The 13,331-nt window shown below is 33.2% G+C and overlaps 1 long non-coding RNA gene across 1 annotated transcript in view; it reads right to left on the bottom strand.

Annotated features, from left to right (window-relative positions):
- The window catches only part of LOC118195389 (uncharacterized), a 123,928-nt gene extending 116,002 nt beyond the window's left edge, over positions 1 to 7,926 (bottom strand). Inside the window, exon 1 of the long non-coding RNA XR_004759240.2 lies at positions 7,821 to 7,926. This is a non-coding gene — a long non-coding RNA (uncharacterized LOC118195389). The remainder of the gene's footprint in view (positions 1 to 7,820) is intronic.
- Between the last annotated feature and the right edge of the window lie 5,405 nt (positions 7,927 to 13,331).

Genomic DNA, 13,331 nt, shown 5'->3' with positions numbered 1-13,331 from the left:
TTTTAGAAGCACAAATACATATATATATATATATATATATATATATGTTAAATGTATTTGAAATTCTCTGATATATATATATATATATATATATATATATATATATATCAGAGAATTTCAAATACATTTAACACAGGCGCAAATTATGAAAGTTCTCGAAAATAAAGATCTACGTATGCACAAATGTGCTATCGTTTCTATAATTGTAATTACCAGAATAATTCCTAATTTTTCACAACCTATAACAGAAGTCCAGATTTTACATAAAAATCATAGTTTTTATAGGCGGATTTCCTTGTTTCGAAATTACATAATCTTCGAAAATTTAATAATTGATGTACTCTAATTTCCTTCACGTTCTAGAAAATTTCCCAAATCTAGTAGAGTATAGGGTAAAATCATTGTCTAACAGTTGCTATAACTACTTAAAAGGTTGTATATCCACAACCAATGAAAATTTTCAGAAATTGTCTTTATTTCGAATACAGTTATAAAACAACTTAAATTTATGTAAATGATTTAATTTTTATTCCATTCTATGTAAATATGAAACTAATAAATCCAAAGAATTTTAGAAATCCAAATTTTGACAATTTTATTTTTCAATTTATATCATCACTCCTACAATAATACCTCACTATCCAAAAATTTCATAAAAATATGAAAATTTATAAGCCTTATTTCACATCTAATTATACTTATTCAGAAGATTTTGGTTTATATGGAAAAAAATAAAACGTTTTTCTATCTTTCGCTTAAAAAGAAAATGCTTAAATTTAATACACCGATTTAAATGGCTAAACAGCTTGTTACCACTGATGCTATATATGGAAACATTGGATTCAAAAACCACAAACATTTTCTTTCGTTAGTTAAAAAAATCTGATGTGTACACCACATGACTTCCTTGTACAGAATATTAAATTAGACGTATTTTTTCCTGCATTTCACTTAAACTTATTGAATTGAATTAAATCTACTTCGTCGAAAGCGCATAAACCACAATAGAATAAATGCGCTTTTTAGAATTCATTATATTTATTTACCATAGCGATATTCTGGCGTTAGGTTCACTTAACAGGGTTACATCTCAATCATTTTGTAACTCAGAATGAAAACAAAAAAATTTTCATCATCTGAAGAATTATCTAATCGTTGCCATATGTTCTAATCAAATACTATAATAAATCTGAAACGATGTATAAAAGAAAATAAACAGTTTTTCACAGACGATTGAGCGCTGCTTGCCTAATGCGCATGCGCTTATCGTAAGCATTCTGCTCTACCCGAAACAAGCTGGCGACATTATTGTCTGCTAATATGAAAGACTTATTTCCTCGAATTTCATTAGAGATGTATTTCTCATTCAAATAATTCAGTTCTCACTTCGCGGCATGGGAAAAATAATAAAAACACAAAATATCTTCATTAAAAATTTAAAGATACAGAAAAACATAAAACACAAAATACAGTTAAAAAATTATTTAAAAAAATTACGATTAAAATTAGTTTCAATTTTTACAATAAAAATTAGAGTTTTTTCAAAAACAAGCCATTGGGCCAGAGGACAAGAAAACAGATTTTTGGTGCACAAAACTGAAAGTTTACTTTTGGTCTCACTCGGTAAAAGGACACTTAAGGCGTAGAAACTGATTTAATTTGTAGTGGACGCTATGCTGAATCAATATATGGAATAATTTCATTACTTAAATGATAATTCCAGAATAGATTAATTTACAATAATAAAAGAAGACGTTACTTTGTTGTTGCGAAGCTTATTTTCTCTAGATTGGTAACCAATCCACTATTCTGCTATGTTTCAAATGTAAACAAACATTGCTGCTATGGTAAAATAAATTAGGCTTAGCCACACTTAAACAACTTTTAAATTGTTTATAATTATACAGCTATATAACATGCAGGTTAACTAAAAGCATAAAAACCTTAACCGGAAGATAAGAACAACGTAATTCAATCATTTTTATAAATGCACAATTTACAAACATCTAAGAATAAAGTAACTGACCTCACTAAGCCGCGTAACAGAGTGGATATATATAACATATATTTATATACTCTTGGTGCGGCCGATTGCAACCATAAAAGGAGATGCACATCTACATGTTATAGCAGTTCCACATACAAAATTTCCAAAGTTCTGAGACTATTCGTTTTGAATTATGCGAGATACGTACGTACGTACATACGTTCGTACAGACGCCACGAAAAATTCTCTTCAGAATTAATTCAGAATTTTAAAGCAGTTTTATAATTTTAATTAATACGTACGGTTTAACCTATTCCAGTTTACTGATTTTACTTTTTTTGTTGTTTCAAATTTTTGAATTAAGCTGTATTCCATACCTGCAGAACACTAGAAGTCGTCAAAAGACTCTATATAAGTAATAAAAATTTGACAAAGTAGCTTTTGTAATGTTACATTTCCTGTAGAACTGTTTTTTCTGCGTTCTCTTAAGCAAGGAGAAAAAGCTTTCATTACAGGTAAATTCATATCATAAACTACGAGTATTTAAAAAATGAAACTGAACTTACTCTCTGAGTTAAAATAACACATAAATAAGCGATCTAAGCATAATAAAACTAATTCTTTCGTTTAATTAGAACTTACAATAAATCTCTCTCTCTAAATACTGTTCTCAGTCTTATTTGTCTTTTTCGATTCACCTGAAATTTTTGAACGTATTTTTCTTCTGACCGTAAATGGAATTTATTTTAAATATTTTAATTGAATGTACTTAGTTACTACCTATTTAGTTCAATGAAAAATGTAAGAACAGAATCAAAAATATAAGGAACAAGCTCTTCATAGAATGTGACAACGAAAAAACTGCATGTAAAATTGAAATTTCGGTAACAAAGTACAGATATTTCGATAACAAACGTAGATATGCGTTTTGTGAGCATATATATTTCGTATATAGACGCACAGGAAACACGTTAATTTCAAAAGAGAAGAGAATCAGACCAAAGTAAACATAAAATTAGCAAAGCAACAGCCTTGTGTTTGGCGTAGATTTTAGTGTATCGATTTCGAGAGCAAACAGGTATAGGTACTTCATTAGGCGAAAAGAAACCTAGTTTTTTTGCTCCTGATAAAGGAGACCTGAACCTTCTTGCCCTCGAAATCTATACAGTCGACACCAAACAGAAGGTTGATGCTTTGCTATATTTTCGTTAACATTTCGTATATTTATTCATTTATTTACTGTCGCTGCTCGCTGAAACGATCATTTCTTATAGTGACTATTCAGTTACGATGATCGATGCAAGAAGTTCCCTACTAATGAGAATATTGTTACGAAATGTACAGGCGCGGTGAGATAGCTTCCCCGCAAAGTAGTTTTAGGGTTGCCATAGAATAACGAGGAACGCAGATTTGGCGAGAAATCGCCCATTTGGCGACATACCATGGACGGATGGAGAATTTTCTGGAACGAGTTCTTACCTGTTTAGCCCAGAATGTTCTCGAACACAAGCCGAAAGCTATATAAACCCTGCTGGTCCGCAGTATGTTAGTATCGAGAGGGCAAGTTACGAGTGTGTGCCTCATCTAGAGTGCGAGTTAGTTAGTATCGAGTTAATGTCTCGTCTAGCGAGTCAATCCTTGCGGAATCGATCGAGTTGACAGCCGAGCAGCGAGTACCGAGTGGGTCGTCGAGTACACCGAAGGAGTCTGTTAGTGTATCGCGGTTAGTGCATCGTCGAGAGAGCGTGTTGAGCTCCGGGAACGACTGAACCGAAGAGTCGGGAGCTGTACTCATGTGTCGTCGAGTGCATCTCGAGTTGTAGCGTGGAGAGTCTCGACAGTCCGAGAACGACCGAGCAGAGTCGGGAGCTGTGCTCTGGTACATTGCAGTGAAGCTGTCTCCAGCGTGATAGCCTGACAGTGTGAAGGCTGTGCCGCTGATCGTGTCAGCGTGTTTATAGTAGTTCATCGACGACTGTAAAACGTATTTTGGAGCTGTCCTGACAATACTGGCAAATAAAGTGCGTTTCGATACTTCATCAAGTGTCGTCGTTATTCACTCCAAATCCACACAAACCCCGTACGAACGTGAAGGAAGAAAATAACGTAACAACTGGTGTCAGAAGAATTAGAAAAAAACGCAACAATATATTAATAATGAAATACAATATAATCAAATGCAAATCTAAACATTCTCGCCTTAGCAGCAAAATATCATATTCCTGCAAAAATTTCACAGAACTTTCTTCGTTTGCAGACAGATCCCACAGACACATATTTAAAAATTCAGCTGAAGACTAAAAATCTGCCTTTAGAGCTTCTAACACAACCAAAACAGCATGTACCAAAATGGCGACATTGCTTATTCAAACTTACAGTTATCTGTATGGTTACCTGAAGAATTGTTATGCGCATGGCTGCCACAGTTTGGCGACTTATGAAATTTGTCGATTTCTATTAAGATAGTTGCGATAATACAAAAGTACCCCATACTATTTATTAGAACTTTTCTATTCAATTAAATTAAAACATTTTTACTAACTGCAAAAGGAGTTATTTATGATCGGGACTGTTTAACAAATTCTCCATATTTCAGGGTAAAAAAATTCTAACTTTTTTCATTTATGTCAGTTGTAGTTCGATTTCTTGAAGCGTTCACAATGTATTTAGAATTATTCGCCGCAGTACAAGTATTTCAGATTAATAACCGAGAGGAAATGGATTAGTTTAGTTTCCCCTCGAACTAGTTTTTTCCAATGATGAGTTGTAGATTTGCTAAATTTATCTCTAATTTGAGATATTCTTGTTCTTTTTGTTTGCTTGTTAATTTATCCTGACAAAAACACATACATATTATGCATGTCATTTTCGTACTTTGGCTTACATTGACCCTACCTCTGAATGTTACTCACTGAACTTCTTTCACGTTACTCTGAATAAGCTTTCAACTCGATGAACCAATATTCCCACAAGAAGATATTTTATGACTGCAGAATATATTTCAGGTTTAATGACAATATCTTTAACTAGAAATATTTAAAATAGTTTAATTTTAAGCCTCATTAAAAATCTTTCTGAAGAACACCCAGTTTACCCAGTACACACCTCGGCTTACCACAAGATTAACTGACGTAAAAGAATAAAACAATAAGGTGCGACAACTTCTGTCATAAATTCGGTCATAAAAATAAATTTATTCCTTATTTTGAGCAATTTTTTGATATACAGAGGCTGTTCGCACATTTCTTAGACGATTTTGGTAAGCGGTAGTAAAAATTCGTTTGCTGGAAAAGAAGTAATTGCAATTGTACTATGTTTTTAAAAGTCAAAATTATCGTCTGCGGCTTGAAAGTTTTGTTTTTATTCAAAATGGCGAATTTAACAAAGCAGTTGTTCGAAGGCTACATTTACACTCTTTCCGAAGAGAAATATGCATACTCCGTTCTCCAAAACCGATGTGAGAGTCATGGTTTTGTGATATCTAAAGCGTCGATAGGTAATATCATCAACAAGAAAGGAAAAAAAACGTCAAATTGGAGCCTCAAGTGGAACAAAAATTCCAAACAAGTATCCAAGGAAAAAACGGACATCTTCGACTATTGCAAAGGTACGTTGTTTAATGTTAAAAGAAAATCCCCCTAGTCAAAGGACAGTTGTAAAATCATTAAAATGCTCGGTGTCCACTGTAAACAAAATGATAAACGTTGATTTAAATCTTAAGAAAGCGAAAAAACGCAATGTGCATCGTCTTCTTCCAAAGCATATCGCTCAAAGCAGGACACGCTGCAGAATTTATATGAGAAACACTTATCCAAAGAAAATTGGAAATCAATTGTCACAATAGATGAAGCATGTGGGTGTATTTAAATGATTGTAACAAAAAAAAAAAAAAAAAAAAAAAAAAAAAAAAAAAGAGCCATTTATTATCATAAAAGAGGAGGAAAAAATTTAAGTACATGGTTCAAAGAATCGAAAGAAATTTTTTCTAAGGGATTCATGATCGTTGCTGATTTTTCTTATAATAGGAAGTTAAAAATAAAGAGATTGCAAAGAAATGTCACGATTAACTCCAAATACTATCAGGAACATATTTTATTGCCAATTTTTCTGAATGAAATACCATCGCTTTACCCACAGTGACATCAATCTGTGAGACTCTATCAGGACAAAGCTAGCAGTCACACATCAAAATCCGCTGTAAATTTCCTAAAAGAAATGGAACAAAAAACTGGTATCGAGGTCATACCCTTCACTGATATCCCTACTAAATCTACCGATGTGTCACCTATGGATTTTTGTGCTTTCGGACTTTTAAAAACTGCATTATCCAAACGTTGTCCCAAAACCCTAACAGGACTCTGGAAAGCTGTTCGGGAGGAACGGGATAGAATATCTCTTCTGCCACTTCAAAAGGCATTATTATCCTGGAAATTGCGGTGTCAAAAGATAGTTCAGAATAAGGGATGTCAAATAGAACATTTAAAACACAAGATTTTATGTAATTTAGTTTTGTGAATACAATATACATCGTCTAAAAAATGTGTGAACAGCCTCTTTATTATGTTTGTTTTATCTTTAAATTTTTTATTTCTTTCTTAAATATCCTTATGTTTATGCCCAATTACTTGTATTTCCTATTTTTGTAAAAGTTAAAGCATTTAAGTAGATTCTTACACTTTGTTTTTATAAAATAAAAATAGAAGCCCTACGTTAAAATTTCGAAAACTCACTACAAGTATTTTTCTTCTTAACAATAATTTTTTACATTAAAGTTTTCCCCTTACTCTTACATATATATCTCTTCAAATAATTTTCGGCTTTGTGTAGGGCTACAGAAAGGAGTTCTCAAGATGCAATTATCAAAGACATGAATGACTATTGAAATTATTGAATCATTTCTAATACTCGTATAAGCATCAGAGGAAACTTTATGCAAAAAATCATTGTTGAGGAGGAAAACAACCAGAGGTGAGTTTACAGAAAGCAGCTAACTGATGTTTACATTATGCTGTTATTAAAGCAGCACATATTTAAATTATTCTCAACATAAATAACTACTGTATTCTCTTGCAGCTATACTTTCTATATATCCATAGATGTTTAGCATGTCAAGTAGCAGCTTGTGTAAAGTATTTCTGCTCAACTGACTACTTTAAAACAATTAAAATTTAGATTCATGCTAATACCATTGCCAGCATATGATGACAAATATCAAAAACATGCTCATGAATATACACTTAACTTATAATACAAATATTATACACTATGCATGCTATACTCATGAAACATTAAGGTAAATAAATTCGTAAAGTAGATTTATAGTGGACAGCCTGGACTTGGAAATATCTAAATATAGAGGTAAATGCTAATTATCGCCACTAATTAGCCACCTTAGTTTTAAAAAGCTTTCTGTTTTTACTTTTAACTAAAAGTCTCCTAACGCACGAATATCCACAGAAAGACATTTATTCATACTGTAAATAACGCAAATTTAAACACTGGTTGCTAATAAATTATGCTGTTAACATTCTTCTTTTATTTCTAAATTTCCTTATTCTTTAAATCAGTAATCTATGAATGTTAATTTGCTGAACATCTTAAGCGATATACGAGCTCGATATAGAAACGAAATATAGTTTGCTTAAAAGAAAGAAAATGTTCATTTTTTATAGACATGAGATCTTAAATATCATTTAAGTAAGATTAATTCTGAAGTGGGTACCATCAGCTGTAGTTTATCCTTGTTATCTTCTCAATAAATACGAATAACTCAACATTTTATGACTTTGAGCATCAAAAAAACGTTTTCATGCATTAATTTATTATAACTTACCTTCACGGTTCCTTCCCAAAATGCTTTAAATCAAAGTCCTTTAACGACATGCTGTTGTTCATGTCGCATAGTCGTAAGACAAAAATATGGCATTCGTGTAAACAAGGAATCATTTAGCCTTGTGGGATATGTAGCGCCCTCTGTCGGCGTTTTAAAGAACAAAATTCAGTACATAATATTCGTTGAGTTTGTATTTTGAGAAATAAACTTATACAAGATTTTATATTAATAAAATATCAAAGTGATAATTGGGAAGTGAAAAAAAAAGTGAAATTTTTTAAAAGCTATAAACTAGGCGGAAATTTGAGATCATTTGTATTATTAAATATATAAATGTCAAGAAAATTAAAATTATTTTTGTTTCTCTCGCAATAATTGTGAAAAATAATGAGTCACAACAAATAAATTTTTATACTTAATCATTTTCACGCTTAGTTAAATGCAACTTTTGCATTTTTTGCGCTTCAAGAGGTCTTCAAGCTGTTTAGGAAAAGCATTATTTGAATGAGAAATTAGTAACTATTTTCGAATCGCTGTTTTATTTCTCTAAAAGTAATTTTTTTAAACTGTAGTTTCGCTCGTACGTCTCTTCATTGTTGTGCTTCAAACTGTAGTAAATATTTTTAGTATTCGTAAATTGAAATGTTTAATTAAAACATGAAATAAAGATAATAGCGTTAAGGCAGCTAATTACAGCTAAAAACTTGTTGAAAGTTAGACAACGAAATAATAATTAATATATTGCACAAAAACCTTTTTCTATGGAGAAGAAAGTATAATTACAAATTAAATTATGGGTGATTAAATGCAAAATTAGAGTTAAATACAAACAGTAATTTATCAAATTATAATAATAAACCTTAGAAGAGGTATAATGAGCTATACAGTTTAAAGCGAAATTTGCAATATTTTATAATCATGACAAGAGAGTATCAGAACTGCTAGCCTTATCAAATACTAATCATAGCACATCCTCAAAGTCAGGTTTCCTAAGCCACCTTACTTAGATAATAAATAAATAAGCAAATAAAAATGAAGACTGATAAAAACACTCAGAATTAAGTAGAATGACAAGTTATGAAAAGAAGTCACAATCTGAGTTATAGGCCGGCTTGGGAAAGCGTGAAATGAAAGAAATCCGAAAAGCACAAAATAAATAAAATACTAGTTAATTAAATAGAAATAACTGCCTAGGAAAATTAATTGTTCATTGAAAAATGATACTGAAAAGTCCCTAAATAAAAATTATGCTGAATTATGCCAAATCTCATCAACACCGTAAAACAACTAACAAACTTCAATTCGACGCCATGCGCTAGTCAGTAAAATATGCATAATCATAAAATGCAACAATCAGGATTAGTTGACTGTAATAAAACATACTAAAATTATTTGCTTGAGAATGAGGTTTCCTTACGGGAGGACTTTCTAAGGATAAGTGGCTTGTATTCGTTTTACACATGAGAAAATCACAAAAACTAAATACAATATCTAAAGCTTTAATGGCTGGAAAAATTCTTATCTGATTAATGGTACTTTCTCATACTGATATACAGACAAATAAAACCCCAGGAAACATTTGAAAGCAAACCCTAAAAAGTACTTGAAAATGACACAGTGAGAAAAAAGCAGATTAAACTTCCAGTAGAAGCAAGAGAATAATAAAAGAATAACTCTGACTTGTAATTTCCAGATGAATAATCAAAATATTAAGGTTTCGTAAAGGCAGCTGTAGGTTTTTCTGACACACAATGGAAATACTTAAGATAATTTTTTAAGTGTACATCTGATTCAAATTAAGTTTGGTAACTGAATATTCATCGATATTTACAATTAAATCAATCACTTTAAACTCCAATCTTTAATTTTCCTGTTATACTAATCTTATTGCACAGTTGTAAAAACAAATTCTCGTAGAAATTTCCCCAAGTGGGAATCATCTAGCATAGAAAGAACTTCTCGTTTAGAAGGAGCTATTTCAATTAATTTCAGCCTCTCTTGGAGGAATTTTTCTCTTTTGGAGGAATTTTTCTTTTGTGTGAAGATTTGCACAAGAAATTTAGTTGTGTCTTAAATAAATGTGCTAAACAGTTCAGTTGTTGTCGGAGTACTGTTATGTGAGGTTGTCATTGCATTATGTCAGAGTTAACAGACTTCGAACGTGGGCAAATTGTTGGAGCACGTATGGTAGGTGCTTCCGTAAGCAAGGTAGCCGAGGTGTTTAGTGTTTCAAGAGGTACTGTATCAAAGATTTATTCCGCATATTTGAAAAGCGGAAAAACATCATCTGCTAAATCACAGCGCGGACGAAAGTGTGTCCTGAGTGATCGTGACAGACGATTATAAGGGCAATTGTGACGAAAAATAAGACCACAGCTGCAAAAGTTACTGCTGAAATGAATGTTGTGTTACCGAACCCTGTGAGTACCTAAACAATTAGAAGGGAGCTTCATAAACAGGGAATTGCTGTCCGTGCTGCAATTAAGAAGCCACTCATCAGTGATGCTAATGCCCGTAACAGGAAAAGGTGGTGTTTAAGTCATAAAGCCTGGACTATAGAGCAGTGGAAGCAAGTAATATGGTCTGACGAGTCTTCTTTCACATTGTTTCCCACTTCTGGCCGAGTTTACGTCTGGAAAACGCCATCTCGAGCCTATAATACAGACTGCTTGTTGCCAAGAGTGAAACATGGCGGGGGTTCCGTTATGGTTTGGGCAGACATTATCGTGGTTCTCTGCTAGCCCCATGATAACTGTGAAAGGGAACATGACTGCCAAGACTTATGTGAACATTTTGGCCGACCAAGTTCATCTCATGGTACAAACTTTGTTCCCCGATGGTGATGGTGTCTTCCAAGACGACAAAGCCCCTGTTCACACAGCTCACATTGTCCAGGACTGGTTTTCTGAGCACGAGGATGAGTTGTCCCATCTCCCCTGGCCACCACAGTCACCAGACCTGAATATTATCGAACCTTTGTGGTCTACATTGGAACGGAAAGTGCGTTCTCGTTATCCGCCGCCAACATCGTTATCTGAACTTGCCACCGTTTTGCAGGAAGAATGGTATAATATTCCCTTGGCAAACATACAGGAACTGTATTTTTCCATTCCGAGAAGACTGCAAGCTGTTTTGGATGCCAACGGGTTTCCTACACCATATTAAGCAAGGAAACATATTTTTTGAAAGGTGTTTCCATATTTTTGTCCAACTCCTGTAATATTCAATCGTAAATGTTCGTTCTGAAAACTCGTCTCTATCTTGAAGCAAACAAACAATTTTAGAGCTAGACTACAAATGCAAATTCAAATGAAGCTGTACTTGTAGCAATGTTGGGGCGACATCCACCAAACCATTTGCCATTAGTTTCCATTCTGGAATTTTAACAATTTTTGAAAGTTTGATGTGCGTAACTTTTGAATCACTCTATGTATCAGTCTATGTAAACTGTGTATGTATTTTGAATCTTAATATCTTACGTAAAATTTGGTTTCCTCTCTTCATAAATTATTTAGATTGTGATAAAACTGGTATTTTAAAAGTATTTTACGAACTGGATCTTAAAAAAAGATGAGAACCATTTGAATATTAAAAACTTCCAAAGGGTTAAAAAATCTTATATGAGCAGGTAATACTACTATGTATACTAAAATAAGTATACTAAAATTACTATTAGTTAATTCTATTAAAATTATTATTAGTTAACTGTGCTAAAATTATTATTAGTTAATTATACTAAAGTTAATTGGTTAATTATACTAAAATTACTATTAGTTAATTATACTAAAATTATTATTAGTTATACTAAAATTATTACAATTATGCATGCTAAAATTATCAATTCAAACAAAGCTCCTTTTTTGGAGATACTCTTTTCTTCATTACATAACTATGCAACCTAGAAATTAGGTTTCAAATTATTGGATTCAAAAGGGGTAAAGTCAAGTTTAACTATGTATTTCACCACACTGATTAGGACAATATACCTTCTGATTCCTAGCCTCCATATTATTAGCTATTTGATGAACCATAGCTATTTGATGAACCACAGGCGGCCATTTGATGAACCATAGTCATCGTGCTTTCCACTCGGGTGGCTTGCGCCACTACCCACCGGGACAGCATAGGCTGCTCTTTTGAGCAGAAGGAACCGGGTCCATGTATTTTATGTCTACAGAGCCGCGACTGTCACTGTAGAATATTAAGTCAGTATTTGCAAACCTAAGAGGGCGAGAGGGGGTAAAGAACATTTATTGCTTTTCAATGCACGTGATTTCTTTCGATTAAAGGATTTTTTTTGGGGGGGAAAGAATTAAGTATGCAGTACATCATTCTGTTAAGGCTCGGTGGCGCAGTGGCTAGCTCATCGCGCAACAGCACCGCAGGTCCGGGGTTCGATCCCCGGATTGGGCAAGGTCGACTCAGCCTATCATCCCTTGATTTCCATCATTTGGGTCGATGAAAATGAGTACCAAGTTCGCTTAGGGACTAAACGCTTGGGGTCCTGCGACAAGCTGACTACTTGTTCAGGCATATGCTTACGCACCTCGGGGCGCACGGTCAAGGAAGCAGATTTCGAGGCACTGCAGGCATTGGCCCGTTAGGTCTGTTACGCCACTGAGTTTTTTTTTTTTTTTTTTTAGTCCAAAGGGATTTGAATCCCGAAAGACTATTAGTTTCGTTTTGGCATTTTGCGTCGGACTCATAAATGTCGGTTCACTTTTCAAACTGTTGCCACAAAATGTTAGAGTCCTGCATTATATTTGAAGAAATTAAACAATGAAAAATCTGCATAAATGTATGTATATTTCTCGTATTGTGATAAAACAACGGTACATAGAGTCATCGAATTTTGAATAACGTAATCCTCCAACGAATATGAGCATGTGGAAGACCAAATTTGAAATTTGAAATTTGTTTTATGATCGATTTCCTATTTTTTAAAACTTTGACGAATTTTTGATTAACAAACTCAAGGATTTCAAAGCGAGCAATGGCAACGTTGTGCAGAAAAAACATTTTTATCTCCAGCGCGTGAGTCTCTGTATCGGAAATTCTAAAGATATGCTCGTTTTAAAACTATTTTGCATTATTGCTGTTGCACTGGATCTTATGGTTTAAGTGCGAGGAACATGATATTTAATAAAGAAAGGTAACACACAAAATGTTAAAAAACGCCCCTTTGGACGTAATTTAAAATCTGAAACATTTCAGATTTTGTTTTTTAAATTTTTATTTATTTTTTTTTTTTAAGCTTAGTACATTAGTACACCATTCTGGTAAACTTCCTCTTCATTTCCAAAATTGGTTTAAGTTTTCAGAAAGTCCATGTGAAACATTGAATAATGGGTTAGGTTAGTTGATTAAAGAAAGCAACACAAGGGCTCTGTCTATGGAAACAGGTACTTTCGTGGAGGATATTGGAAGGGAAACTGGCTCGTATAACGTGTTACATAAAGAAAACCACTGAAACTTCCATCCAGCCAGCCCGTTCACCGGGACTTGGACACA

The sequence above is a fragment of the Stegodyphus dumicola genome, chromosome 9 (assembly GCF_044657685.1).
Source record: "Stegodyphus dumicola isolate Sdum_Otavi_A_Nest chromosome 9, ASM4465768v1".
In the NCBI taxonomy this organism is placed as follows: Eukaryota; Metazoa; Arthropoda; class Arachnida; order Araneae; family Eresidae; genus Stegodyphus; species Stegodyphus dumicola.
The sequence above is the reverse complement of the archived record's forward strand: the minus strand, read 5'-3'. Positions and strand labels throughout refer to the sequence as shown.